Here is a 26602-nt window from a genome sequence, read left to right on the forward strand (position 1 = left end):
ATATCAAACCACTGCAGAAAACAAACTAAAGGAATAAATCTTTTACTAAGCCTCAATGTAACATCACTGTAACATAAAAAGCAGGTTAGCTGATACTCAAAAAAAAAAAATAGAGAGAGAGAGAAGCACAACCAAGGTTGTGTTTCAGTCTGTAAAAACTCCTACAAAGAAAACGTTCTAACAAGTTACACCAATTCAGAGTCTGGGATCTCAGGCCCAAGAGAAACCTTCAGCCCAGTGAAGACGATGATGGAAAATGAACAGGCAGTGGCTCAGTGAGTGATTTGCCACAGTACACAGCAGAGGCATTAGCAGAAAGAGACCATTTATGATCAATCTAGAATCTAGATTTTAATCTAGAAATTATTGAGAAGAAAAAAACAACCAACCAAAAAAACCCCAACAACCACCATCTTCTTTTCATTATGAATTCATTCCCAAAGCAGATATGTGCCTTTAGATGTGTGAACATTTATTCTTACTTCTGCAATTTGAAATACCTTAAAGTTGGGAAGAAGGGGGAGATTTGTCCACCTTCCATCCAAAGAGACCTAATTTGTCTTTCCTCTGGATGGGCAATGGTGCTCCACTTACAGTCTTGTGATGCATGGAGTCTCCACATCCTACCTTGAGATTAGAACTATTTTTAGGATTATTTTGTAAACATTCTTCAGATAAAGTTAAGCAGTATCAACACAGTTGTACCTTAACAAACTATCTTTAACCTCAGGACCTGGAAGAATGATGGAGAAGATCATGCTGGTGTTATTGAAAGACTTTTAAAGAACAATGTGATCATCAGGCACAGTCAACACGGGTTCACAAAGGGAAATTCCTGTCTTAACTGATTTTATATCCTTGTACAATAAGGTCAGCCCCTGGTGTGTGAAGGAATGGTTGTGGGCAGAGTTTTTTCTGGGTTTTAGTAAGGCTTTCAGCACTGTCCCTCACAGCATCCTTCAGGACAAGTTATCCAACTGTGAGATAGTGTGCTGGGTGAAGATCTGGCTGAAGGACAGGGCGCCAAGCCTTGCAGTGAATGGGGCTACATCTGGCTGGTGACCAGTCCCCAGGAACAGGGATCCTGTTCCTCAGGGTTCAATTCTAGGGCCAGCTCCATGCAATCTTTCTGTCAGCGATCTGGATGCATGAGTTGAATGCATGGTTGGCAAGTTTGCTGATGATGCTAAACTGGGAAGTGCTGCTGACTCTCTCGAGGGACAAGAGGCCTTGCAGAGGTCTCTGGATAGATTGGAGCATCGGGCAGTCATCAACAGCATGGAAATGAACAAGACCAAATGCTGGATTCTGCACCAGGGACAGAGTAATGCTGGGCACCAGTCTAAACTGGGAGAGGAGTGGCTGGAGAGCAGCCCTGCAGGAAGGGGTCTGGGGGTGCTGGCTGACAGTAGTCCTCCTGCAACAAATTACATTACCAAATAGAGACCCTCCCACAGAGAAACAATGTTTGCTAATGAACATTAATTACATCATTGCTTTAGAAGTGAAAAACCAAAACATCTGTGTTCGAGTGGTCAATTCATTAAAATGCAATGACTGTGCAGAGAGCATTTAAAGGCTGGGAAAGCTAACCAATTTCCTAGTAAAGAAATCAAGAGTTTCATGAAAATCCCTCTCTTCAGTTTCTTAAAGTTAAATGTGTCCAACCTATGATGAAATCACAGAGAGAAATATGGCAACATGGAGATACCAAAACAGACAGCAGTTGAAAATTCCCATCTGTAACCCGCACAAAAATGGAAGAAACAGGCAGAGTTACAGAAACAGGCAGACTTACAGATCTAAGACATGGTAAGTCATTAGCAATTACAGGAACAACACTAATGATGAAACATTTTTGAATAGCCAAACACATATCCCAGAGCCTCCAATTATTTTTTCTCCTTATCCCTGGTCCAGCTGTGGTAGAGTCCATGAGGCACTCTTTAAAAAAAAAAAATAATAATAAAAAAAAATGAGCTAAGTAGAGAGGGTTAGTGAAGAAAAATCCAGAACTGTAAGCTGACCTAACATAAACTTCCTCCCGGTCCCTTCAACATGTCTATTTCCCTAGTCCTGCAGCACTCCCACATCTCCCAGCAAATAACCTGCTCCCTCCTGCCCTGCCCCTTGTTTGTTATTGCCCCTCAAACTCCAGAGAGGTTCACCAGGCTCTCCAGGCTGTCGGGTCCATCCATCCAAAGACATTTATCACACCCAGCTCAGCCCCCTAACACTGTCCCAACTTCTACCTTTCTAATTCACTTCCAGGGTTAGACAGGAGCATTCCTGGTGTTTCAGGAACATCAAAGCACTCTGCCTGATTTAAGCTTCCCTGTTTCGTATGCTTTCCTAATAGAGACATAGGTTTCAAAGCCGCCTGCTCTTCGAAGCAACAACTACCACAAAGTTCAGAGTCTTCATCCACTGCAGCAGAACTTGGCAATGGAAGGGGGCTTGTGGCTTATGTGTCCCACCTGTCCTGAAGTTCTCTGAAGTTTCTGAAAGAAAAATCCCCAAATCTCTCTCTTTTTTCAGCTGTGTCATCCCTTAGATTGGATGCAGATATCTCCACTTGTACAAAGTGGGGACTTATCCAAGAGAAGGGTGCACAAATCCCTGGAGAGAATCACCTCTTAGGCTGCTCCACAGACACATCCCAAAACAGCTGCTGGCAAGGTGTCTTTCAAGGTGAGTACCGCCAGGTTCATAAATTCTGGAGATAAAGAAGAGAGAGGAAACTGCATGTGAGGTGGGAACCTGCTGGAGCTTGTTCTCCCTCCTGGGGTCTTGGTCCTCCACAGAAATGGATCAGTATCTTACTCTGCACTTCCATGTTTCCTTGCAGATTGTGAAAGATCTCAAAAGGCAGGGCAGGCACTATTTTTTTGTTCCCATTGTCGGAACTGTCAATTTAATTTGATGATCAGTTACTATGACCTTGCAATCCAGTCTTCTCCACAGAGACTGGCAGGACCACTAAGTAAAATGTGTTCATCTTCAGCACCATGCAAATAAAGGCATTGGAACAATTCAGTTGCAGTGGAAGAGAACTGTTCAAATCCATCATAATTAACAAAGACAAAGCTTTAAACAAGAGGCCAGAGAAAAGACTAATACTAGTAACAAAAACAGACCACAGAGATTAAAAAAAAATTGAGTAGGAAGAGGCAGACATGAAATGATGGCTATAGGGTAAAGGTCAAGAAAGAATATTTTTAAACTCATTGGAAAAGAAGGGGATTCTTGCAGGTCTTACAAATTTAGAAGTACAATATGCAAATAGCATTAATGAGAAAAAATGGTTGAACGTGAAGATAGGTTAGGGAGCTATCAAGCTACTATATAATTTTCTAATAAAGATAACTATCACTTTTGTGTCCTTTGATATTTAAAAATAGACAAAGTATTAAAAAATACCAAGTACGGAACAATGCCAGAATAATCTGGGGAAACTGGACTGGGAGACCTCCATTTTTCTTTTATGATATGCACTTTAACAAAAGCCATAATGACTCGCAGAACAAAGGAAGAATATAAAAGATGATGAAGGTAAAAGCCAAGACGTTCAGAGTGTGAATAAAGGCTCTGCTTAGATTAAGGCGGGGGGGAGGAAATCCTGCAACCTGTAGAAGAAAGAACAGGTACAAGGAGAAGAGCAAGGTGAAAGTTATTACATGTGGTTTATAAATCAATACAACAGAAACAAGAGATTCCGTATAAAATGTTTTCAAAACTGACTAAACCAAGGCTAGTCCAATGAGAATAAACTAAACGAAAAATTATGAAAACTAAAGAAATCAAGAAAACCAAAATAATTTTGGAATAAACATCTCTGGAAGTTGTGGGGTTTTAGTCCCTGACTCAAATCGATCTGTCAGTACCTTTTGTTTTTTAATGGAGGTTTGATTTCAGTGGAAACAGTTCTTCCAACAGGGAGTGCTGCACACAGAGAAAAAATAAGGATAATTAACTGATGACATGAATTCGGAGCAACAAAATCATGTAGCTCACAAAGTGCAAAGAGGCAAAAGTGCTTCTGTTCATGTACGGGTCACTCCATGTGTGGTCTGCTTCCTTCATCTGCCAAACAGTAAGGCTCATTCAGCACATAGTTCTGTTTAAGTGGTGTTCACAGGATTGGTGCCTAGGCAGTGGCGCAGGTGGCTGAGAAAAGGATGCAGGTAAGAGAACTGAAAAGATGACAGTGAAAGTAGGACTTAGGGCAGGGAGGGAAAGAGAGCAAAACAACTATCACACAAAAACAAAGTGACAGCAAAAAGTTTGAAATAATTCAGAAAGCTGAAAAGTAAGCATAACCTATTAACACATCTAACAGAAACAAACAAACGAACCAGAGTTGCAAAGAGATTTAAGCAGCAGGAAACTCACTTAGACTGCATGACAGAAAAAGAAATAATTGTATCGCGGAAAAGAAATATCACTGCTCCCGGTGACCAGCCTGGAGCTCCAGCTGATCCTTCATTACACTAACCAAAGAATAGCTGTCAAGGTGACGAACGCCAGAACCGTTCAGTACCACTCAGTGACTAAACCAGAAAGGTACTCAATTTCTTTCAGATCTGTTTCAGACCCTTAAAGAATGCTAGAAAGCAATGAAGTAATCAGTCTGTAAAGCATCAGAGAACAAAACATCAAGGATTCAGTCTCTGAACCCTGTACCCTGGGGTACAGGGGTCCCCATACCCTGAAATAGTACGTTCATCTATGACCAGAAAGCTTAAGATCTAAAAATCTGATGGAACTCCAGGTCTGAAAAGAATATGTTCAGAGGAGAATAAAAAGCAAATTAAATTGAGGCATGGATACAATATATTTAAGTTTTCCATTCTAAAAATTCCTGTTACAGTCAGGGATATAAATCCTTGAAAAAAAGGCAGAAAAAAAAGAAGAAGAAATAAAGGAAAAAGAAAACAGTTCTATAATCTAAAGATACAGAAGAAATCTTGCAAGTGTTTTATGATGGATCATTTATATGTAGATTCCAGTGCTTCAAAAGACTTTAAATATAACAACTGAACTTCAAATTAATATTATAGTCATACAATTTAGTATTACATTCACTTTGCTGGCAGATAAACTAACCAGAAAGTCACACAACTAGCCTTGAGTCATGCAGCAAACATTTACAAGTGAAGAGACAAAAAGCCTTCCTTCTAAGCCTCTTCAGAATCTCAGAGAAGGGTTCCCAGAGTAATCTCTACTCTTAGTGCAAAACCATCATCAGCGCAAGGCCAATGGCAACTGAGTTTTTGACTCAATGTGGCCATCTTAGGGCCTGCCTCAGTACACTCTTCCCTGTCTCCTGTGGTTAAAAATAAAACAATGCATTTTCTTTTTGTTTCACTTGGGAACCAAGAGATTTTATGTCCCTGTGGGATACTGATGTTCTGAAAAATTCACTTGTCTGGTATTTGAATTACCACAAAGTTGTCTAAGTTATGGCTTCCTGTTGGCCCAGCATCAGTCTTACTCAACTTTTGCCATCTTATCCAACTGCTGTGGATAAGCCCTCTCCAGACCCAAGCGTCACTTTTGCATTGGTGATGATAGTGATGATGGGAGAAGTGGATAATGAAACGCATGGCTCAATGGAACTAGGAATATTTTCTGATAAACACGAGGGAAAGACTTAAAGTCGAGACTATTAGCAGTATAAACCTAATATACACACCCAATAAACATTTGTGACACCCAAGCTTGGTACGGAAAAGGTGCTGTAGGGCAACATCCCAGGACCCCTTTTCCTATTAATGGAAAATCCTTGCTGCTATAGTTCTGAAGACATGGGTTAAAACAGAGTCTGGCTGAAGAGCTGCTTCGCTGTTACAAAGCTGGGCTTCAGTCTATGCCATGAACTTTATTAAGAACCAAATAAGCAAGCCCAGCAGGAACAAAGCATAATGCTTAACAGAGGGATTTCTAGGCTTTCCCTACAGGAAGGACAGGGCAGCAGCACTTCAGTAACTCACTGAAGGTTTGCAGTAGAAACATGAGTGCAGTTTTACCTGTTCATTCTAAATGAGCAAGATTGGTTCACTTATTACAAACAAACAGATAAAAAAGTGCCCTGAGATCTTTCCATGATTCCAAACAGAAAACGATGTGCTTACTGACATGAGTAAGTAATTATGAGATTCACTCGTAGGGTCTGATTCAAACAGCTTTACCATCACAGTTTACAAAGAGGGAACTCACCCTCCCCTTCTTCCTCTGCTTTACCCTCACCATAGATATCAAATACATTTAAAAACATATCGTGTAAAGTAAACCTTGGTGTAAGAGAAATCAAAGAAAGTAGTCATTATTTTGCCCTTCACAACGATCAGTTCCCCCTTGTGGTGGCAGAAAAGCAGGTGGAGTGTATCCATTCTGGGGAGAATTCTGACCTCCCCCTTGAGGCAAGAACAGCTGCAGAATTTTGTTATGACACAGGTAGGTCCAGGGAAAAACCCAGAGGAAGAACCCAGCTCTGATCAGCTGAAAAAGGCTGCTGCATCCCAAAGAAGTCGTCACACTGACCTTTTCAAACATTGTTTTAAAATGCCCACGTGGACCGGTATGACAGTCTCACCTCCTACACCTTTCTAACCCATTCCTTGAAAATTACTTGCTTGACCAGAGTCTGGCCGACAGGGTGGACAGGACAGGTTACCAGGCTCATATGCACCACTCGTAGTATCAACCCATTTCTCATGAACTCTTGTCTTGTCTCCTCCCTTCTTCCCTCTGCAAACTACTGTAACTGCTTAAAAAGAAAGGGGGACAAAAAAAACAAACAAACAAACAAACAAAAAAACCCACAACCAACCCACAAGACAGACATTTTCTTACTAAAATACAGTAAAATCACAGTGCTGGAATCCAGAGGTGGTCCAGTTCTCTCTGGTACCCAAAGGCAGGAACCACAACATTTATAGCACATTTGTAAAAGACTCCCAACAATGAAGACTTCAAAACTTTCTCCATCTCTTTCAATACTTCAGCGTCTTTATCACAAAAGCTATTTTCTTGCAAATCTAACCTGAGTTTCCTTTTGTTGCAATCTATGTTCATCACTTCCTATGCTGTCCATTGCTGATAAGGGGAGCAGGCTGGAAAACAGAAGCTGTAGCTACATCTACATCTAGTGCTAATAGTCTGTTAAAAGAGCTCACCGGTGTTTTACAGAAAGCTAAATGCTAGTAAGTCAATATGTCAGTTCTGAAAGCTATTATCTGCTATTGAGGTGATATATATTGGACATAATAGCAGTGTCAGATGTTTTGGGGTACTGATCATGAACAACTTTTCAAGAGATGGAGGAGATAATACCTTAAAGTATGGGAAGAAGCTGATAAATAAGACAACAGCAGCAGAAGAAAGCCTTAGCTATAATACATGGGTTTATACAGTACTTTTTTTTGTAGAAATGGAGCTGCATGCTTAAGTCAGGGTTGGAAGCTAAAACTTATAAAAACTCAGAAGAAATTGGTTCCAGGTCCTGTTTTTGTGGGAAGTTTGATCCAATATGTAGATCTCCACACAGGGAAAGCCTATGCAGTCTCTTGCAGCCAGACATGAGTTTGCTCTGCCCATGTTCCCAGGCAATCAAGAAGCTGCTTGGCTACAGTAAGGGTGGCACTTAGCCCGTATCTGCATAAAACCACAATGTATATAAACACAAAATCAAGGGCAGCAAACTGGCTTAGGGAATCTGCAGCCCCTTGGCTTCCTTTTCTAAACAGCCTCAGAACACAAAACATATGGGGTCAAGCATGACAGAAGAGTTGGCTGAGAAAGTACTGTAGTAACTGGGAAAAATTGTGATGAGAATGCAGAAATTACATAGCCTGGAAATTTTGCAGTAAAGAATAAGCTTGCCTTGAGACATAAAAATACATGTAAACACAAAAAGAACCTAGGAAAGTATAATAGAAAACTGAGATGCAATTGCTAGCTACTAGCATAATCATTGTTTTCTCTATTATTTATGGGTTTAATAGCAAAGCAGCATGATGACATCCATCTGCACGCCATTAGCTGTGGTAAAGGATGGGTTTATTACAACAAGATAAATAATAAAATACTTTAAACAAGAAAAAAAAAATGTTTGGCTTGGAATTGTTACAGTGCAGCACAAGTTATTAGGTGTGAGTCAGGCAACCTTACCAACAGATGGCACTGATCTGTGAATTGAGTGGCTAAACATAGTATATTATTATTATACCTATGAAAAATCATAAGGAATTATTTTCAAAACAAGTGCACACCAGATTCTGTATATGAACAGTATATCCAAGGTGTAGACTCATAGGCATGTGCATATCTATGAATATATATGTAGAGTTTATATAAACCAGATTTTTACCAGAATAGTAGGCTGGAAAGGGGCGTTAAAAGGAAGTTAAAGAGGGGAGTTAAAAGGGAAAAAAAAACAAACCAAAAAACACAAACAAAAAAAAAAACCCCAAACCAACAAGGCAACACATATCTCTGACAGAGCAATCATTTTGGATGGAAAAATGTATTAAACACTGCAGTCCCTTCAGGCACCTGCCCCATATGGAAGCCCACTAAATGTTCTGCCCTGTTGGCTGGAAGGCGCTCTGCTTTCGCAGTCTCCTCAATATGCCTGTAGACCTCGTGCTTCTCCCTCCTGCCACAGTTTCGCATCTCTGCTGGCATCTCCTCAGCCCTGACCACATATTATTTTACCCTTGTGGTTTTCTCCTTCCCCCTTTTCTTACACAAATTCTGGTCATCATTCTCTTTCAAACTCCTGCATGTTAACCTTATTTTCACTAGAAAACAGACTCTACATGCAACAAAAGGTGCAAGTTTTTGCTATTATGTCTAGGAGATGTTCCTAAAGCCACTCAGCTTTTTGTCACCCCTCTTCTTCAGTGCCAGAAGGTGATGCTCTTGCTGCTCAAGGAGGTTTTCAGTTAGTTTTACTGTGGCTTTGATATCACTGAGGAAAACCGCATTGCTCTGGACTTGGTCTACTAATGCCATAAAGTATCCATTGTGCTTCTGTATTTACTTGCATTCGTAGGTGAATGCACAGCAATGCAATTTTCAATAAAAAGCTTCAGAGAATCTGTTTCCTGAAACTCAGCCAGATTTTATTATTCCTGATTGAATCTTATAAGAGTAAGTAATGTGTACCTGTTTACTGTCAAGAGGGACAAAATTTAGATTATTAAATCTTTTGAGAGTGCCTGACAAAAGACTGAAATGTTACTGCAAAAATATGTTGCTGAAAATATTAGTGGTAAGAAACAGGTGGGTAGAGGAAGATAAAGTCACATTAGCTGAGACTGTAGGCATTTTCCATGGAATCCATCACCATTCCTACCTCTTGGCACACTGTGGATTAAAACTGTTCATAAAATGTTTCCTGATACAAATATAGCACAAACATTTCCTGTGGGAAAAGGGAATGCAAGGCAATTTGCTGTAATCTCTTACCACCACAGACGGGTGGAAAGGGCGTTAGAACAGCGCAGAGCTTCCAGTGATTTTTCAGCTGATGCCTGTAAAAAGTTGTTCCTACCTTGAAAAGGCCCTTAAAATCAAAGAAAGGTGTTTAGTTTTCTGAAGGAATGGTGAAATCTCTTTGTCTGGACACCGGGTTTTCTAGATTTAAAAATGATGCTTATTAAACTGAACAGTAGGAAACAAATAATATTAATCCAGGTCCTTCAGTGTTTCCCTAAAGTTCAGAGATGTGGATGTGCAGAGATAACCACCTCCTGTATTTTACACAGCTAAAAGAAACATTTTTTCATAAAACAAAGAGGTGCTGGCAGCCCCAGATCAGCATGTGTCCCAACAAGAATGAAAGCACGTGCCAAACAAGTGTTTTGTCATCTCCTGTCATGGCTATTACTGTGTGCAGGTCTGGGTCACGGGAGGAGGTCAAGAAAAGAGCAGTAAAGAGAAGAAAGAAGGAAAAAAAGAGACAAAGGCTTACTAAGGGCATTTGGCTCTGAAAATAAGCTTTGAAAGAGGGTTTTTTGACATAACTGATTATCAGTGGGAACAAGGAACCAAAAGACTTGACTTCTATCCTGGGGTTCAGGACTTGGCACATTCCTTTTAAAAGCCATGGTTGCATTATAAATTTTCAAACCGAAACATTCAGATTTTATCCTCAACTCCTCATTTACTTACAAGACCACACAATTTTGTCCAACCCCTTCATGTCAAAAGGGATAACTCTTTCTAGTTACGCTTGATGGATAAAACTAGATATTCCTTATATTTTAGAGCAACAGGCTATGAATGTAATTGTCAAACAGCACGATACTTTAAATGTCTCCAACTTTAGATGGATAAATGGTGTCATCTAAATCAAACAGTGCCCTGAGCTACTTTGTCTGTTTATATACAGCACTGAAATGCTCAGAGAAATGTGTTATACCTCAGCAGGAAAAGTGTTTCCAAATGTCCACCCATACACTCCTTGTTTTAACACACAGAAGTCACTCATGGTTTCTAACTTGGGTTTTAGCATTAACTGGATGTGCAGAGTGAGCTCAGAATAGGCTGGCAAACTGATATCATCTATTCAACTGCATGATTCTTAATGATTAGACTAATATGCTCCTAATCAAAATTATATCTGATCCCTCGGTATATATATTCAGTTAGGACTCTGACCGGCATTAGGTTTATACATACGTCTACTTCAGGTAGCATAACCTTACACGTTTGAGTCACTGTGCACCCTAGAAAAAAAAAGTAAAATACCAACAGTAAATGGCTCAGTAATATTTTTAGTTCGGCTGATGTGTCTGCAGTTATTCTCCTGTAATGAAGAACAGAGCTACAGCAGTAGCTCACCACAAGCCCAAAAGAGTACAAGCATTCAGATTTCAGTTGGGATGCTGGCTGCAAAAAGCCCCCTCATTGACACACAGTCCCCTTTGGCACTCATGGGCAGACTTTTGGAGGCCAAGGAGGCATATGACCTTTCTCATGACTTTTGCCTTAGATTTGGCTGGGGGAAGTTAATAACATGGGGTGAAAATAAACACGCTGTGGCCCACACGAGAAAAAATGGTCTCCTCGCCCCATCCAGAAACCCAACAAAGAAAAATAAATTATTTGTATTGAAGTATGAACAGACTTAAATGCAAGGATAACCAAACTCAATACACATATATATGCATCTCCAAGGTCACCATTTTTAACCTTTTTAAAATAATTGTTTCTTAAGGATAGTGCAGTGTACACCCAGCAAATTATTCTAACTGGGCAGGAACTGATCAATGGCTAGTAAGCCTGAAGTTTTAATACTATCCTTAAAAGGAGCTAGAAAAATACTATCTAGGAAGAGCACAGAAGCCTTAGTGTTATCTCTGCCCACACCTGAGTCCAATGGCACTTTTAAAAAACAAGCCAGTAAGGCAGACTCTGCACAGAATAACAAGCAGCGAGGGGAGCCCACCCCTCCGTCGGGCTCCTGCTTCCTCAGGGCAGTGGGCAGAGCACCCTCAGCCCGACGGTGCTCATGAGCTTCTGGCTTCATTTCAAACATGTCACACCAGCAGAGGACTGGCATCACAGAGCTGTCTTCTGGTGTTTCACCCACGTCAGTATTCAGGGGAATGGAGGCATCAAAGGATCCTGAGCAAGCCCACAGGTGATGACAATGTAGTATTACCCTTGTGATCCACTTTCAAAAACAGGTCCAGCTCCAAATCTTGATCAGTTGCAACACGTTTCCTCCTTCAATTGCATTACAAATAAACACTTATTTTCTTCTGCTTAAAAGCAGATGGATCAAGTGCTCCAGTTCTAACTCCAACCCCATCAACACATGTGACAGTGGGGTAGGATTCTGTATACCTGAGGAGCAGGCTCCTGAGAAATTTCTGAATTATTTTCACTGGCATTTGAGTATCTCAAGCAGAGAAGTTGTGCTACCAACAGCAGGGAGGAAAGGCTTTCTGGCACATAAAAGCAGCACACCCAGGAGAAAAAAGCCTCCCCAGTCATCTCCACGAGGACACCAGAAGGTGATTTCAGACACTGAATCGGTGTCTAGTTCTCACCATTAAAAAAAATTGGCTCACGCTGACCGAGATGATGGAAAAAGTGAATATAACAACAATAGCAGTTCTCAGTACTAGGAGAAAATAAACCTTTCAATAGCTGATGGTTGTCTAAAACTAATTTTGTATTCTTTCGTATGTTTCTCCTCTTATTTTATTTCTGGTATTTGCTATATCTAAGCATGTTTATGGACAGCTTTTTCTGCCTGTCCTGACTCCAAGGCTTGACAAAAATAATAAAAACATACTTAAAAAAGTAATAAGATCACTATTTAAAAAATCTTCAAACCAAACTAGAGGAGAGCTAAAGGTATACAGGACAAGAAAACACAGCAATGGAAAATGTATTAACTATGTTCCTCATGGCTGTGTTCATTGTCTTCTACGTTGTTTCTTACATGGAGCAGTCAGCCAATATTCAGAACCATTCACGTGAAAACAAGTGAATTTTAAATGCTAGCATTGTTGTGGTTGACAACAAATGTAAAGTGCTGCTTATCCAAACACATAAAGCAAGCAGATTACTTAGGAACTCTAAAGTTTACCACTTAACGCAAGCTCTCTGCCCCAACCCCCCCAAGTGAACAGACCCGTATGATCTATGAACAAGTTTGGTTTATTCTTCCTCCTCTCCCACTAGACACCACCAGCCCCACAAACAAACTCTGCCAGCTGGGCTGTTTATGTACCCCCTCCTGAAATGAAGACTGCCTTCCCAAGCAGCATGGCCTGATGGCTGAAACAGTTGGTGATAATGTCCTGGTCCCCACACTAGAACACATTTCAGGAGTTCTACTCAGTGCTAGCCTGATCCTATGGATCAAATGCTGACTAGCATCCCTAGTTCATGAGGTACGCACTGGGACCACATCTTCCAGCTGTGGTTCTTCCCAGCACAATCCAACACACATGCTTTGAGATGGCTCTACAAGGGGAACCAAGGTGCAGTAAGGGGACACTGCCAGGAGGTTCACTTATAAAAATGTCTGAGCTCTACATTTGGGCTAAAACACCCGGGATAGCAAACTCTTCCTACTTCATCCATTTAAGTTAACCATAACTTCTTCAGGAGGTGCAGGCTCAGCCAGGACAGAATGCTCTTCAAAACCTTCCATCCTCCATTCTTAGATTTTACTCAGCCTCTTCCATACGCTTTGGTATCTCTGAGAACCAGTACCTCAGGCCATCTGCCTGTCCAGCCGAGGAATGCCTTCATGCCAGACAGAAGCAGGAAGGTGTCTTGTAGCTCTATTTACAAAAGATATTTTTTTCCCCACTGGCAATTAATAATGAAGCATGCGTGCGCGCTATGGAATCAGTATTTTAATAAATATGCATTCTTAAAATGTAATACTACAGTATTGGCTTATTATGGGAGGTTATATCTGTTTCACAGAAATCCAACACAAACAGAAGTAATTTCATAAATTTCTTTGTTTTTAAAAGAGTTCCAGTGACCTGAAAGGAAAACAATAATGAAAAATATGTTCCACATTATTTGAAAAACAAATAAATACCACTTAGACTTTGCAACAACTTCTATTTGCTTTTGTAATGCAAAGCGCAGAGAGGACATACATGTAATTTCCTGCTCTTTCATAAAAGTAAATATTCTGTAATTCATGATCTTCAACATGTAAAAGCACAAATACAAAAGGGAGTTATAATTTATAGCAATTTCCTTAATTCAGGTTTGGAGTATTTTTTTTTTACAATCCTGAAAAATAATTACATTTTAAACAAAACCAGCAAAATGTGGCATTTTGTTTATGCCATTTTCATAGCAATTTTAGAGGGGAAAACTAGAACTGTAGGACACTGCAGTTCTACAGGTATTTCTTTACAATAGAAGTGCTTTTAAGCTAATATCTTACTAAGACACTCATTTCAGTGGAGAAGTGGTGCAAATTTAAATCACTGGGATAATTCTTACAATGGTTTAATGCTACTTAGAATTATAGGAGAAACTGTTCTGAAAATGATGAAAACATTGAAGACATGAATGAAACTTAGCCAGACAAAAAAGGAGAACAAAGCACTGGAAGCAAAGAAATAAAAAGTGATGGTATCAATACTTCGATTTTTTTTTTTAAATTTAAAGTATCTGAAAACACAAAAGCACAGAACAGGAGCTTCTTTGAGTGGAAAGACAACCGGAGCTGGTTTATCAAGGTAACAGTAAAAAGATTCATATTGGATTTGGTGAAATTTCCATCTCCAGAATAAAATATAGCAGTGTAAATAGCTTGAAAAGCACAGTATCTTCTGGCAGCATCAGCTGCAGATGCCCCATTGCCTTTCTTTCAGTCCTAAGAAGCAAGTTTTTTCCTCCTAAGGCCCACTTGGTATCAGGATGAACCTGATGCTAGTTCTACCTGCTCCGTAGGAGGGAAGATACTTTCTTGTTCACGCCATAGTTTCCTTTGCTTAAGAAGTGCTTGGAGAGACAAGAGACAACCTTTTTGGTTACAGCTAAATCAGCACTTCCCATTCTTTCAAGAGTAAATCCGTGCCAGCACCTTCCACCATCCCCAAGCAGAAACGCAATTACGTTTTTAGTCCTGTCAAGTTGGAAAATCCTGGTTTCAGAATATAGATCCTTAATGTTTCTGCATTTTTTACATGGAAATAAAGAAAATATTTTGACTTTTGTAAAGCACTGTGAATCACAGAGGAAGGTGCTAAATATTATTAAATAATTGATTTCAGCACAGCCATTGCATTCTTACTGAATAGGTCTCCCTATATGAGTGTTTGTAAACTTAATGCGATGTTTACTTGCAAGAACAACAAAAGGCTCTTGTAAAGAACCTACTTGAAAAGTCATAAAAAGCTTCTTCTAAAGTTGGAGTTAAGTGAATCCTACAAGTGATTAGATAATGGGCTTTATGAATGAAATACAAATTAATGTCAAGTCCTATTCCTGTTCTGACGAGCAAGATTAAACTAAATTATCTCGAACATATTTTTAATTTAAACCAGTTTTAAGAGTCAGTCTCATGGATATGAGTATCTCATACATAGCTGAAATTTACTGTTTTCGTCACTTTAATAATAACATTCCTTGTATAGAGAAAACCAACTGTTGCAAAATTATGAAAATAAAAGTGTTTTATTACTGTATAGCATAATACACAGACACACACACAGAGATGGTATGTTCTTAGGAAAAACAGTGGAATACTGCACCCAGATGAGAAACATTATCAGCTTGCAAGGAGAGCAGCGTTTAGAAAGGTCTGAGACCCCTACGACTCTGAAACAAGGAAATAAATCACTGCACATAAAAAAAATTGCTTTACCATCCTTTAAATAAATGGAACATGCTCATTTCCTTTGCCCAGGAAGCTTCACTGGCTGGCTAAGCAAGGAAAACCTCCCACACTGACCCTTGCTAGCTCAAGTCGCAACTGGCTCAGAGGAGCAAAACTCATACCTTAGGCACAGCACACTGTGGCCTGGCAAAGTCCTCCCCAACACGGAGTAAAGAAGAGGGGATCCAAAACCTTACACCATGAAGGAAACACGAAAAGCCTGAGTCTTTTGCTTCAAAGTGTTACAGATATAAAATACACCATGCAGACCATTTGCAAAGTCCAGATTAAATAACATTCCACTTCCCCAAGACTCAGACCTGTACATAATCAATAAAATGATGACTTAAGGAAAAAAAACCCCAACATATATAAATAAGCACAACCCTTCAGAAGCCATTCCTCATGCCTGAAGGCAATTACAGAAGGACCAGCTGTTTTGTCAATTATAGTTTGTTGAGAAGTACCATCTAGTGGTGATTTTATATTACATGCTGCAACTTTCTTTGGCCTGGTAATGTCAGAGCACAGATTCACCAAAACAGAGTTTCTCACTGTGATACCACCCTATACAACACTTTCCTTAAAAGAGTGCATCATCCTTTGCTCTTAGCTTTGTTCACATACCAGCTTGTGAACCACTGGAAAGGCATGATATTCCTGAAGAGAAATGAAAGATCTGCCACCTTGCTGCTGAGTTTAGCTCATTTTTGGGATTGTAGTAGTAAAGACTTGTGGAAAGAACATTATAATAATTACTGAAATTGGTTTTTTGCTCTATTAGCAAAAACCTCAGGTGGCGTTTTCTATCAAATGAACTAAGAGAGCAACCCAGGAAAAAAAAAAGCACCTTGGCATTTTTCATGTTGCCAATCCTTGGTGTAAGCAGGGACATGTTTGTTGTAAATAAAAATATAAAAGGTTTTATTGGAATTTTTGCTATTGATTATCTACATTTGTGTAATCCACATCAACTCTGATGTCAAAGCACAGGCTACGCTGTTCAACATGTTTGATCATAAATATGCCTGCAGACCACATTAATAAGTCCCAAGTTCTCCTGAAAACAGCAAGACCCAAAGAACAAAAATAAAATAAGAAATAAGTGCTGCTATGTTTTTTTACAGTCTTTAGGGTAACAAAACAGTAGGTGATAACCAGAAGTAGGTGTGTTTGTTGTAGCTCCTGGTTACTGCAAGCCTGCAAAAGGACAGAATATCGGGCATCGTGGGTATCTACACCATCGAGGATTCTGCCCAAATGCTCAGTCTCACATGCCAGGACCCGTATCAGCTTACGGAAAGAATAAAAGCCAGGTCCAACAGAGCTAAGGGTAACGGATAAAGAATATTATTTAAACTTCCACTTAAGCCCATGATGTCAAGGTTATAAACTTCAAGTAAAGGATTCCCAGACAGACTGCAAACGGCAGCGGTTCACACAGCAGCAGGGGATCTACTCTTGGTGGGTGATCTGTGGGGGTAGGAAGGCAAGCATGCACAACTGATTAAACAGTTTGCCTTCCACTGTCCTTGTAATTTCTGTTGCTATCCAGACGATGAACCGTCACATTGGCCTCTGTTTTCCTAGCCCAACTCTCTACATTCCTGGCCTTGCAGATGCAAATCTCATCTTAACTTTTTTCCCAAAACTCCTCCCAGAGGAAGACACTCAACATTCATTTTGCTGCTCCAAATCCCACTCACATGAGTATGTAAATCCTATGGCAAGAATTCCCCTTCTGTGTGCACACGATCTTTCAGAGTGGTTTTGACTTCCAAATAGCTCAACCACTAAATGCAAAAATCAGTTTAATTGCTAGACTGTAAAATATGCTGCCTCATGGAACGGTGTGTCACGCATTACATAGGTCCTCCTCATACAGGTGATCTAAACGCACATTCTTTTCCTAAAAGAAAAAAAAAAACAAACCCCAAAACCAAAACATTCATTTTTCTCTCTGCTGGTTCCTGCTCCCTTTACATTATCCAATTAATCCTTCAAGCCCTCCTAATAGTTTCTGGTATGACAACCATCACAATACGCTCCACCCAGTCCAGTTTATCTTTCTTCTACCATGTCGTAGTTTCATTTCACTGGTTTAACTATTCAGCTGTTGAAAACAGCTCTAGCAGAAAATCTTTATTATTCCAACTGCTTGACAAATTAATTTCAAAGAGAGCTTGTCAGTGCTTTTAAATACAGTCAGCCTAACAATTCTGAGTTTATTTCAGTTTCACAATAGTGGGTCAAATACAATTACTTCCGCTATATGTTGTAGAGATATTTTTGAAACCTAAAGCATGTATACTTTCTCAGGTGGTCCTTTTGGAGGCCAAGTTATAATCACATGGTGTCAAACTGGATAGAATCATTCCTTATTGGTTTACATGTAAATTACTTCCAATTATTTCTTGTTAAGCATATTATGCTTGCATGAACTAGAACTGTACTGAGTATTTTAAAAGGACAAATATTCAACCCTGGTAAATATTAAAAAATAACCCATGCAAGATAGTAAAAGTAGAGGATAAACCATTTTCTTAAAACATTTGTGTCATTTCAACTGCTTCAGATGGCTAAAGTAGGGAACTGAAAGCCAGAAATTTGAATTATAAAAATACCCAAGAGTGAGATCCGCTTTACAAAGGTTGATTGTAAACATTACATTAAACATATCTATTTCAATAGAGCAATCAAAAATAATCTGACTTACTTGCTTTGGTATGATATGAAGCACATCTACATTTTCTAGCCTCAATATTTTCTAGCTTAAATGTTATATATTACTTGTCTGTTACAGATTTGCATTGTTAATATGCAAATTATACTGCAGAGTTCCAAACCCTAGAGAAAAGGGTGATAAACTTTACAATACCTATAAATGGAAAACTATGTGTACATGTGCACACAAATGGAGCTCTGCATACTTCTCCCTTGTCTCCTCTGTGCTGATATTGTGCTGCACCCCACATTTGGGTAATATGTTCTTGCCCGAGACAGTAATAGCTTGACACAGTGGGTGTTCTGGAATTTAAAAGCAACAAAGGCTCAAAATGTCAGTCAAGTCCACGCTGGGTCTTATTCATATGGGGCATGGCACAGCCTGAAGGTTTTTAATGACAATACTACCTCAGATTATTGACTGTTCCTGGTTTATCCACCAAATCCTGCCAGATAAGCTGGATGAGGTGAGGCTGGTGCTCCCCAACAGATGGATGCAGGCAGGATTTTGAGGAAAGAACTGGGTTTAACTGTAGTCAGAGGGTTAGAAGGCAAAAAGAAAAGAGGCTGCACCTCAGGACACCTTCCTTTTCAAAGTGTAAACACCCATGACTTCCAAGCCTACATGTAACAGCACTTTAGAGATGCTCTTAATTCTTGCTCACCTACCACAGTTCATCTGAAAATATATTAACTGCAAATTGGTAGCAGTTGGCACCCACTGAATGATGTTACAGAGTAATATGTTCTCTTACAGGAGAATTTCTAGGCATAAAAATGGTTTCACCACCTGGTTCACATACAGGCAGACTGTGGATGAAATCTGTAGAACTGCAGAGGGTCACCCTTACAGTACTGCACTGGCAAGAAGCTCTGAAACTGGAGAAGTGGAAATCACCAGAGCAACACTCACAAAAACAGTGTACAACTATACAGGCTTTCAGAGGAAAATTCAGACTTGCCTGTACTTCCAGTGGCTTTAACCTGCATGGCAGTGAGGCTGGGTCAGGACAAATTGCAGAAGCCAAGCCATCACACTGGTGGCTTCTCAACAGCTTTGTCACTGCTGGTCCCCAAAGCGGTGAGCTTGGGTACACCCACACAGGCTAGAACAGAAGCTCTGGATTGCAGAAAGGATATTCTCACAGCAATAATGTGACTTTTAGTTCAGTAAAGTGTACATGTATGAGAAAAATGGATGTAATTATTTAAGAATTTGAGATTTCCGCACAACTAATGTTGCAGCACTCTCAAAACTAACAAGCTGCAACAAGACTTTTACCATCCCATACCAGGTTAACTTCAATAAGTAGTTCCCATGCCTTGCCCCGGCACAGCCACCAATCCCTCATGAGGTTTCAACAGTTCATCTACTGTTCCTTCATCCTCTCAGGCCAGTCCACCCTGCTTCTTGCCTCTGCTGCATCCTTCTTGTCTCTCCTCCCTCTGCTTCTTCCAGGTCTCTCTTCATCCAGGGACCCTCTTCCCTACCCCTTAGACCTATTTAACCACTTAGCAGGAACCAGCCACCACTGCACATTATCCACTTCAGCCAACCCACCACCCCTGAAGCCAGCCCACAGCTGTATATTGTTAATTAACCCAGCTGCATTCCTCTACAAACTTACACTTCTTTTTGTTTGAAAGCAGAGGACAGAAGAAGCACCTCTTAGTGTTTTTACTTCTACAAAAGCTAGAAGCATGACAGGAATGACACAGCTTTCAAGCATATAACGTACAACAAACAACAAACCTGTGTTTGGAAATATCAATAGGAGAAAAATATATTAGCTGAGCCTTTAAAACATAAGAAAACAAGAGCATCTTGGAAAAAATACAGTGCTAGTTAGAAAAAAATATGTCAGTTCAAAGAGTCTGGTTCTGAATTTCTATAAATAGATGGGATTTTTGATCTATAGTAGTGCATGTTTTGTTATTCAGCTTTGGTCAGTGGTAGAAGAGAGAATTAATCATCCTTTGTAACTCTTTTGAAAGGTTGGCCATGGAGAAAGTACTAGACATCTAAGCAAACCTCAGAAGGCTGTGTCCTATCTACAGTTCTAAAAAAATTATGTTTCAGTAAGAGCCACGAGTTCATCCTGACATGTTTTTCTTTCTGGAAAACAACTGCTTCTTAAAGCTCCTGTCTGATAAGAACCAAATCATGGGCCAAAGTAATTCCAAAGGATTATTAGCTACAAATACTTGGCTAGCTGCCCCCCAAAAGGCAAGCAGAGATGAAGGTGACTTATTCAGACAGAAATTCTTAGGCCTGTGACCTAAGGATGTGCAGCAGAAACATCTGTCCTTGACTTGTGGTTGATAGTCACAGGATTGCTACGGCTCTTCAACTGTGACAGGCTCAGTATGTCATGACAGTACCTATTGAATGGAAGAGTTAAAGAGGGCCTCTAACCCAAAAGTGCAAGACAAAACAGTGGTAATCAGAATCTTGAGACCATGGGGCAATCACGTCAGGGACTGGTAATTCATCTTATGGACTAGGTTAAGAGCTGCGCTCACTTTGAGCGTCTCTGAGACAGTGGTGTGTTCCACAGTTTCAGTCTGTTGGGTTTTTCTTCAAAACATCCCTGACTGATAAAAGCAAAATTTGTTGAAAGACTTTTTAGCTCTCTTTTTTGTTACTAACCATTCCCTAAATTGTGTAACTACTTTTACAAAAATTCTCAATCTGCAGCGTTTCTCTACACCTTTCCAAAATTCTCTTATTCTGGACATTGAGGTACATTCACCTTTTATTTGATCCATTTTTAAATTAGTAGCTTCAATTCCCATTTCAGACACGGGATTTAATCCATGCAGTACCAAACCCAGTTTGATCTTTGCAATTCATAATTGAGATCACAGTTTTACTTCAAAACAATCAGCATTTTCTTAGTTTATACATTGTTCTAGATATTTTTTTTATTTCTTGATAAAGACAGCCCAACAACAGCTTCATAGAGTCAACCAATACCTAATATTAGTTGGTATAAACTAACACTTTTGTTCTGTATTCTCACACTATTAGCTAGTTGAGCACTGACAGACACTTCAGCCCTGGGGTTCGACCAGCTTTAGCCAAAAGATCAACGTTTGCATTACACAGAGGCAATCTCTGCTTGACTCACAAGCCAAACAAAACCCATTAGCTAATTAGAAAAAGGACCTTTAGCAGTTCAGCCAGACTGCTCTTGCACACTTGTGGTGGCAGGTTATCCACTAACCTAGCCAAAGCCAGCAGACTGCCCAGCACTCCTAAAAGGCAGACCTGCTTGGGCTACAGGTGCCTGTAGCAGGCTGAAGGAGGTTTTGCAGTGCAGCAGGAGATGCTGTCAGCAATGACAAGCCCTGGCACAGCCCAGAGGGCAACCGCAGTCTATAAACATACAAGAAGAGGAAGGTTAGTATGAACTTTCGATCAGGTGCTGCAGCCCAAGATAAGATTTTGGTCAGATAAAAAATAATCAGTCCTTACTGACAACAGTTGCTAGGCTTGCTTTCTTAAATTGGCAGAAAGCTATGGAGAAAGACTTTCATTTTGATTTCATATACTCACCAAGTTTAAGCTCTGAATCAATATTCCGTAACACAAATAGCAAAGAAAAACCAAAATACCAAATTTTGTGATAAACACAGCAAAAATATCTCTCAGGTAGATTAATCTTCTCCAATGTAGGCAGCTTTCATAAGAAAATGCTGCAAAGCTTGTAGTTCACATGGTTTTGATAATTAATTCATAAACACTGACTTTTCTGAAGTTGGCCTTGTATTTACAACTTTTTCAGAGGACAGTTTGGCATTTTAGCAGAAAATCCAGTTTGCTGTCATGTCACAGCAATTTTAATACACTGTGTTCTGAATTAATACTCACACTTGGTTTATGATTTACGGAAATGAAAATCTAATTCTTTCCATTACTTGGTTTCTATTTTTAGAACTGTCACTATATCAACACATAGGTCATTTTAAGACTATGTAAAAAATAAATTTTCTGGAGGATCTGGAATTAAAACAAATAAATTGCTTCCAGGTAATGTTTTTTGAAAGTTGTTTTATTTTCCCTTTTAAAAAGAAATTACTGTAATAATTCCTGTGGATGATTTTAGAAACTATGTGAAAAGGACTCAAGTGACAGCATGTGGCAAAGGAACAGCTGAACTGCTGAGTATGTTACACTGTACCTTAGCCAAGACACTCAGGCCAAGGGTAAGGCAGCAAAATGCCTTTAAGAACAAACACAGGTTTAAGCCAAAACACCCTCCAGCGCCATGCTGCTTTTTGCATTTCAACAACCCAGCTGGTTTTGGGGCACTGTTACACATGCAAGTCTTCACCCAGGCCCCCATCCCAGGCCTTTGACCCTACAAAAGCAAATATCAACTAACACCAGCACCTAATATGTCATTTTGTCTGCATTGTCTTCTGTGGGAAGGGAAGATGAACTCAACGCTTGCTCCCGCAACACCAAGTGTGATCCCTGCCTCCCACCCCTGGCCTCATGCCATGGCAGTGACCGCTGGGGACCAAGTGGTGTGACACAGTTTCAGCCACCTTCAGAGAGCACAGAAAAGGAGGTTATTGAAGAAGCCACTAGAGGCAGGTAGCACATGAGCAAGAAGGGCTTTGGGTGTGCAAGAAGGCACTGTGCAAGGAGGAAGGCATTTGGGAAGCTTCTGCTATTGTGGAGCAGGCAGCTGAAGAACCAAGCAGCACAACAAGAGTTGTGAGCAAACATAACAATGTCCAGCTACAAGAAAGTTAAGCATCCTGACAATTTCTTGGGAAAAAAAATATGGTGGCTTCTTTTTTCCTAAGAGGGACTGTGCTGTTTATGTTACCAAAGTGGGATAACCCCACAAGCATTCAATACCATTTTCAAATTAAACATGAAAAATAATTTAGCAATAATCAAGACAAGCAGAAGAAAGAAGGTAGCACATGAAAAGATAGTGTTCTGACACATTTAGAAACAAACTAAAATTAAAAGAGACATTACAGAAATAAATTATTGGATTACAACAACACACCCCTGCATTTACAGATGGTAATTCCAGGGAAAAAGGGCCAGCATTTCCTCAGAAGTGCTGGATGTTTACTTAATTCTGATGACTTAACATTGTCCTGAACAGAAAAGTGCCAGTTTCTGTAAGAACTGGTGAACAGCAGGCACAAGAAAAAATTATTAGAGACTCACAAGTAGTGAGAAAAGAGAGGAGCTTTACTAGTTTTATACTTGATGAAAGCACAAATTTAAATGACACCTCATACATGGCTCTTCTTTCAAGACCTGATCTTCTGGAAAGAATCCAAGAGGAAATGTGTTGCCTTAAACAGAGAGGATAGATTAAATGGAAGAACTCTGCTAACATTTTGAAGAGGGTAGGCAAAAAATGTTTTGTACTATAACTTGATGGTATTGCTGTTAGGCAAAGAGGAAGACTTCAATGCTTATTACACTCACACATGTCACTATCTGACCCACCAAAAGATAATTTAAGTACTGAATTCTCAACCTAATGAAGAAAACTGGTAATTTACTCACTTTGAAAGTCAAGAAAGACTCAGGCAATTTAAACCTGTGATGAATCAGTAAGAATGTTTAGAGAAAGCATTTCATAGAATCACAGTCATATAATGGTTTGGGTTGGAAGGGACCTGAAAGACCACCCAGTCCCACCCCTGCCCGGGGCAGGGACACCTCCCACCAGCCCAGGCTGCTCCCAGCCCCGTCCAGCCTGGCCTTGGGCACTGCCAGGGATGGGGCATCCACAGCTGCTCTGGGCAGCCTGTGCCAGCGCCTCGCCGCCCTCAGAGTGAAGAATTTCTTCTCAATATTTAATTTAAATCTGCCCTCTTTCAGTTTAAAGCCATTCCCCCTTGTCCTGTCACTACACTCCCTTGTAAAAAGCCCCTCTCCAGGTTTCTTGTCAGCCCCTTTAGGTACTGGCAGGCTGCTATAAGGTCTCCCTGGAGCCTTCTCTTCTCCAGGCTGAACCACCCCAACTCTCAGTCTGTCTCCATATCAGAGGTGCTCCAGCCCTCTGATCATCTTCACAGCCTCCTCTGGACTCATGTCAACAGGTCTATGTCCTTCTTACATTGGGCTCCCCAGAGCTGAATACAGTGCTGCAGGGGGGTCTCACCAGAGCAGAGGGGGAGAATCACCTCCCTCACCCTGCTGGACATGCTGCTTTTGATGCAGCCCAGGGCATGGTTGGCTTTCTGGGCTTCAAGCACACATTGCCAGGTCATGTTGAGCTTCTCAGCTACCAGTGCCCCCAAGTCTTTCCCCTCAGGGCTGGTTTCAATCCCTTCTCTGTCCAGCCTGTACTTGTGCTTTGGGTCACCCCAAACCATGTATAGGGCCTTGCACCTAGCCTTGTTGAACTTCATGAGGTTTGTACAGGCCCACCTCTCAAGCCTGTCAAGATCCCACTGGATGGCATTCCTGCTCTCTGGTGTGTCAACCACACCACAAAGCTGACGTGGTCAGCAAACTTGCTGAGGGTGCACTCAATCCCACTGTCCATGTCACTGAAAAAGATGTTAAGTAGCTCTGGTTCCAGTATTAACCCCTGAGGAACGTCTCTTGTCACTGGTCTCCACTTGGACATCAGTCTGTTTCTTTCCCTACTGACAGCTAAGCCACAGCAAAAATTTTGGACTGATAGGCAAACTGCCTCAATGCAATCACACAGGCTTTGCATAAAAAAAACAGACAGCATTATGCTTAACCCAATCGTGAAAAGTAGGTGGGCAGGCTCACAGTGATTACTGACATGCTAGTTATAAATACTGGGACAGCCATGACATCTGGAAGGAGTATGTTTCAAAACTGATGGATTCCATAGGGTCTAGTTCCTGTTTGTGGCCATAATAATTTGGTCCTCTGCAGTGCTGCTTAATACCATACCTCCACCACTGCTGCAGGCATTGCTCCTGCCTTTGTTGTCTGCCAAAAGCAGTGATGTTCTACTTGACACTAACAAGCCTTGCCAAGAACTTCCATTGCAGAAATATTTGTCTGTGGCTACAGGGGTCCAAACAACCAACCAGTGTAATGTGGTTCTAATAATATCATCATTATCCACTGTATGAATTTCCTAATCTCCAACCAGAAGCTCTGCTATCACAACCCCAGCTGGGCTGCTGAGGCTTCTACTAGGGTACAGGGGAAGCTTTCACACAGAGCACAATGTCAGCTTCCCCCTTCCTCAGAGGTGGTCTGGCTCCCACAAAAAGCAAACCTGTTTTCCACCTTAACCCACCCAGAGCCAGCTGCTGGTACTGCTGTTGTAAGCAGATTTCTCTGGGATTCTTGGCAGTGACCCAGCTCAAAACTAAACACCAGGAGCACAGAAAGCTGATGGGAAATCTTCAGCAGGCCCCTTCCTACACAACAGGGCAGCATGCATCTTGCTGCAATTTCTTTGAACTTCCCTAGCTTTTGTTCATTTTTTCCTCAGGATTCCCAGGAAGAAAAATTCAGGCTTCCTAACTGCATCCCACCTTTCACAGTCCTTCCAACATGTCCTCCCAGATCCCTAACACTTCTCTTCATTCTGGATTTCTAATCATAAAAAAATCCATATTTGCATTAGAAGTATTTTTCTTGCTGCAAAACAGGGGTGCTTGCAGCCTGTATTTCATGTACTTGCTGTAATAATCCACTCCAAAGACAGAAATAGGGGCATATAGCTGAACTGAAGGGGAGCTTCAGACCAAAAACATCTTTTTTTGCTGTGTACTTGTTACAGAAGATAGTGACAGTAAATGAAAGAAGGAATTATGCAAACAAAAATTAATAAATGGAGATTGAAGTAAGAGCTCTAAAATCTCAATGATTTTAAAGGCATTTAATACCAATTTTGTTCAACAGACTGACAGTCTTGTATGTTACAAGACCTTACCAGACACCGGGAATAGTTTCAACAGACCGTAATATCATTTACCATTGCTTCAAATCTGCACAGTGTTCTGGCAAATCCCAAAAATGCTGACACAACTGTGTTTTAAATAACCACATATTCAGCAGCTGGAAAACATCCTCCTAAAAACAGCAACAGGAATAGCCTCATGTTTGTAGCCTCTGTAAGACTGCACAAGCTGTAAGCTCCTCAGAAATAAAACTACTATGATTAATTTGTTAGGGGCTGTCAGAATGACATGATATGCAAATGAAAACAAAGTTGCTAAGCATTTTCATATTTCTCTTTCCAAACAACCAGGCACAAATGAACTACAAACAAGAAGAAACACATTTCAAGTTAATATTTTGTTACTATAGCACCTGAAATTTTCTCTTTTTCTCTTGATGACAGCACGAGTATCACAAACGTTAAAGCACTAATACTGACAAAAGTAATAGCAAGTATTTTGTCACATTAAAGAGAGCTGGTCTACATTGCTACTTGGCACTCTTAGCAACAATGCCAATAATTTTTAAGTAGTTCATCATGCCATAGGTGATTACAGTGGCTTTGGCACCGTATCTGA

The 26602-nt window shown here is 40.4% G+C and overlaps 1 long non-coding RNA gene across 1 annotated transcript in view; it reads right to left on the reverse strand.

The window, feature by feature from the left end:
- Nucleotides 1-451: 451 nt before the first annotated feature.
- The window catches only part of LOC114011759 (uncharacterized), a 43075-nt gene continuing 16924 nt past the window's right edge, over nucleotides 452-26602 (reverse strand). The window contains exon 3 of the long non-coding RNA XR_003553814.2: nucleotides 452-2716. This is a non-coding gene — a long non-coding RNA (uncharacterized LOC114011759). The remainder of the gene's footprint in view (nucleotides 2717-26602) is intronic.

The sequence above is a fragment of the Falco peregrinus genome, chromosome 5 (assembly GCF_023634155.1).
Source record: "Falco peregrinus isolate bFalPer1 chromosome 5, bFalPer1.pri, whole genome shotgun sequence".
In the NCBI taxonomy this organism is placed as follows: Eukaryota; Metazoa; Chordata; class Aves; order Falconiformes; family Falconidae; genus Falco; species Falco peregrinus.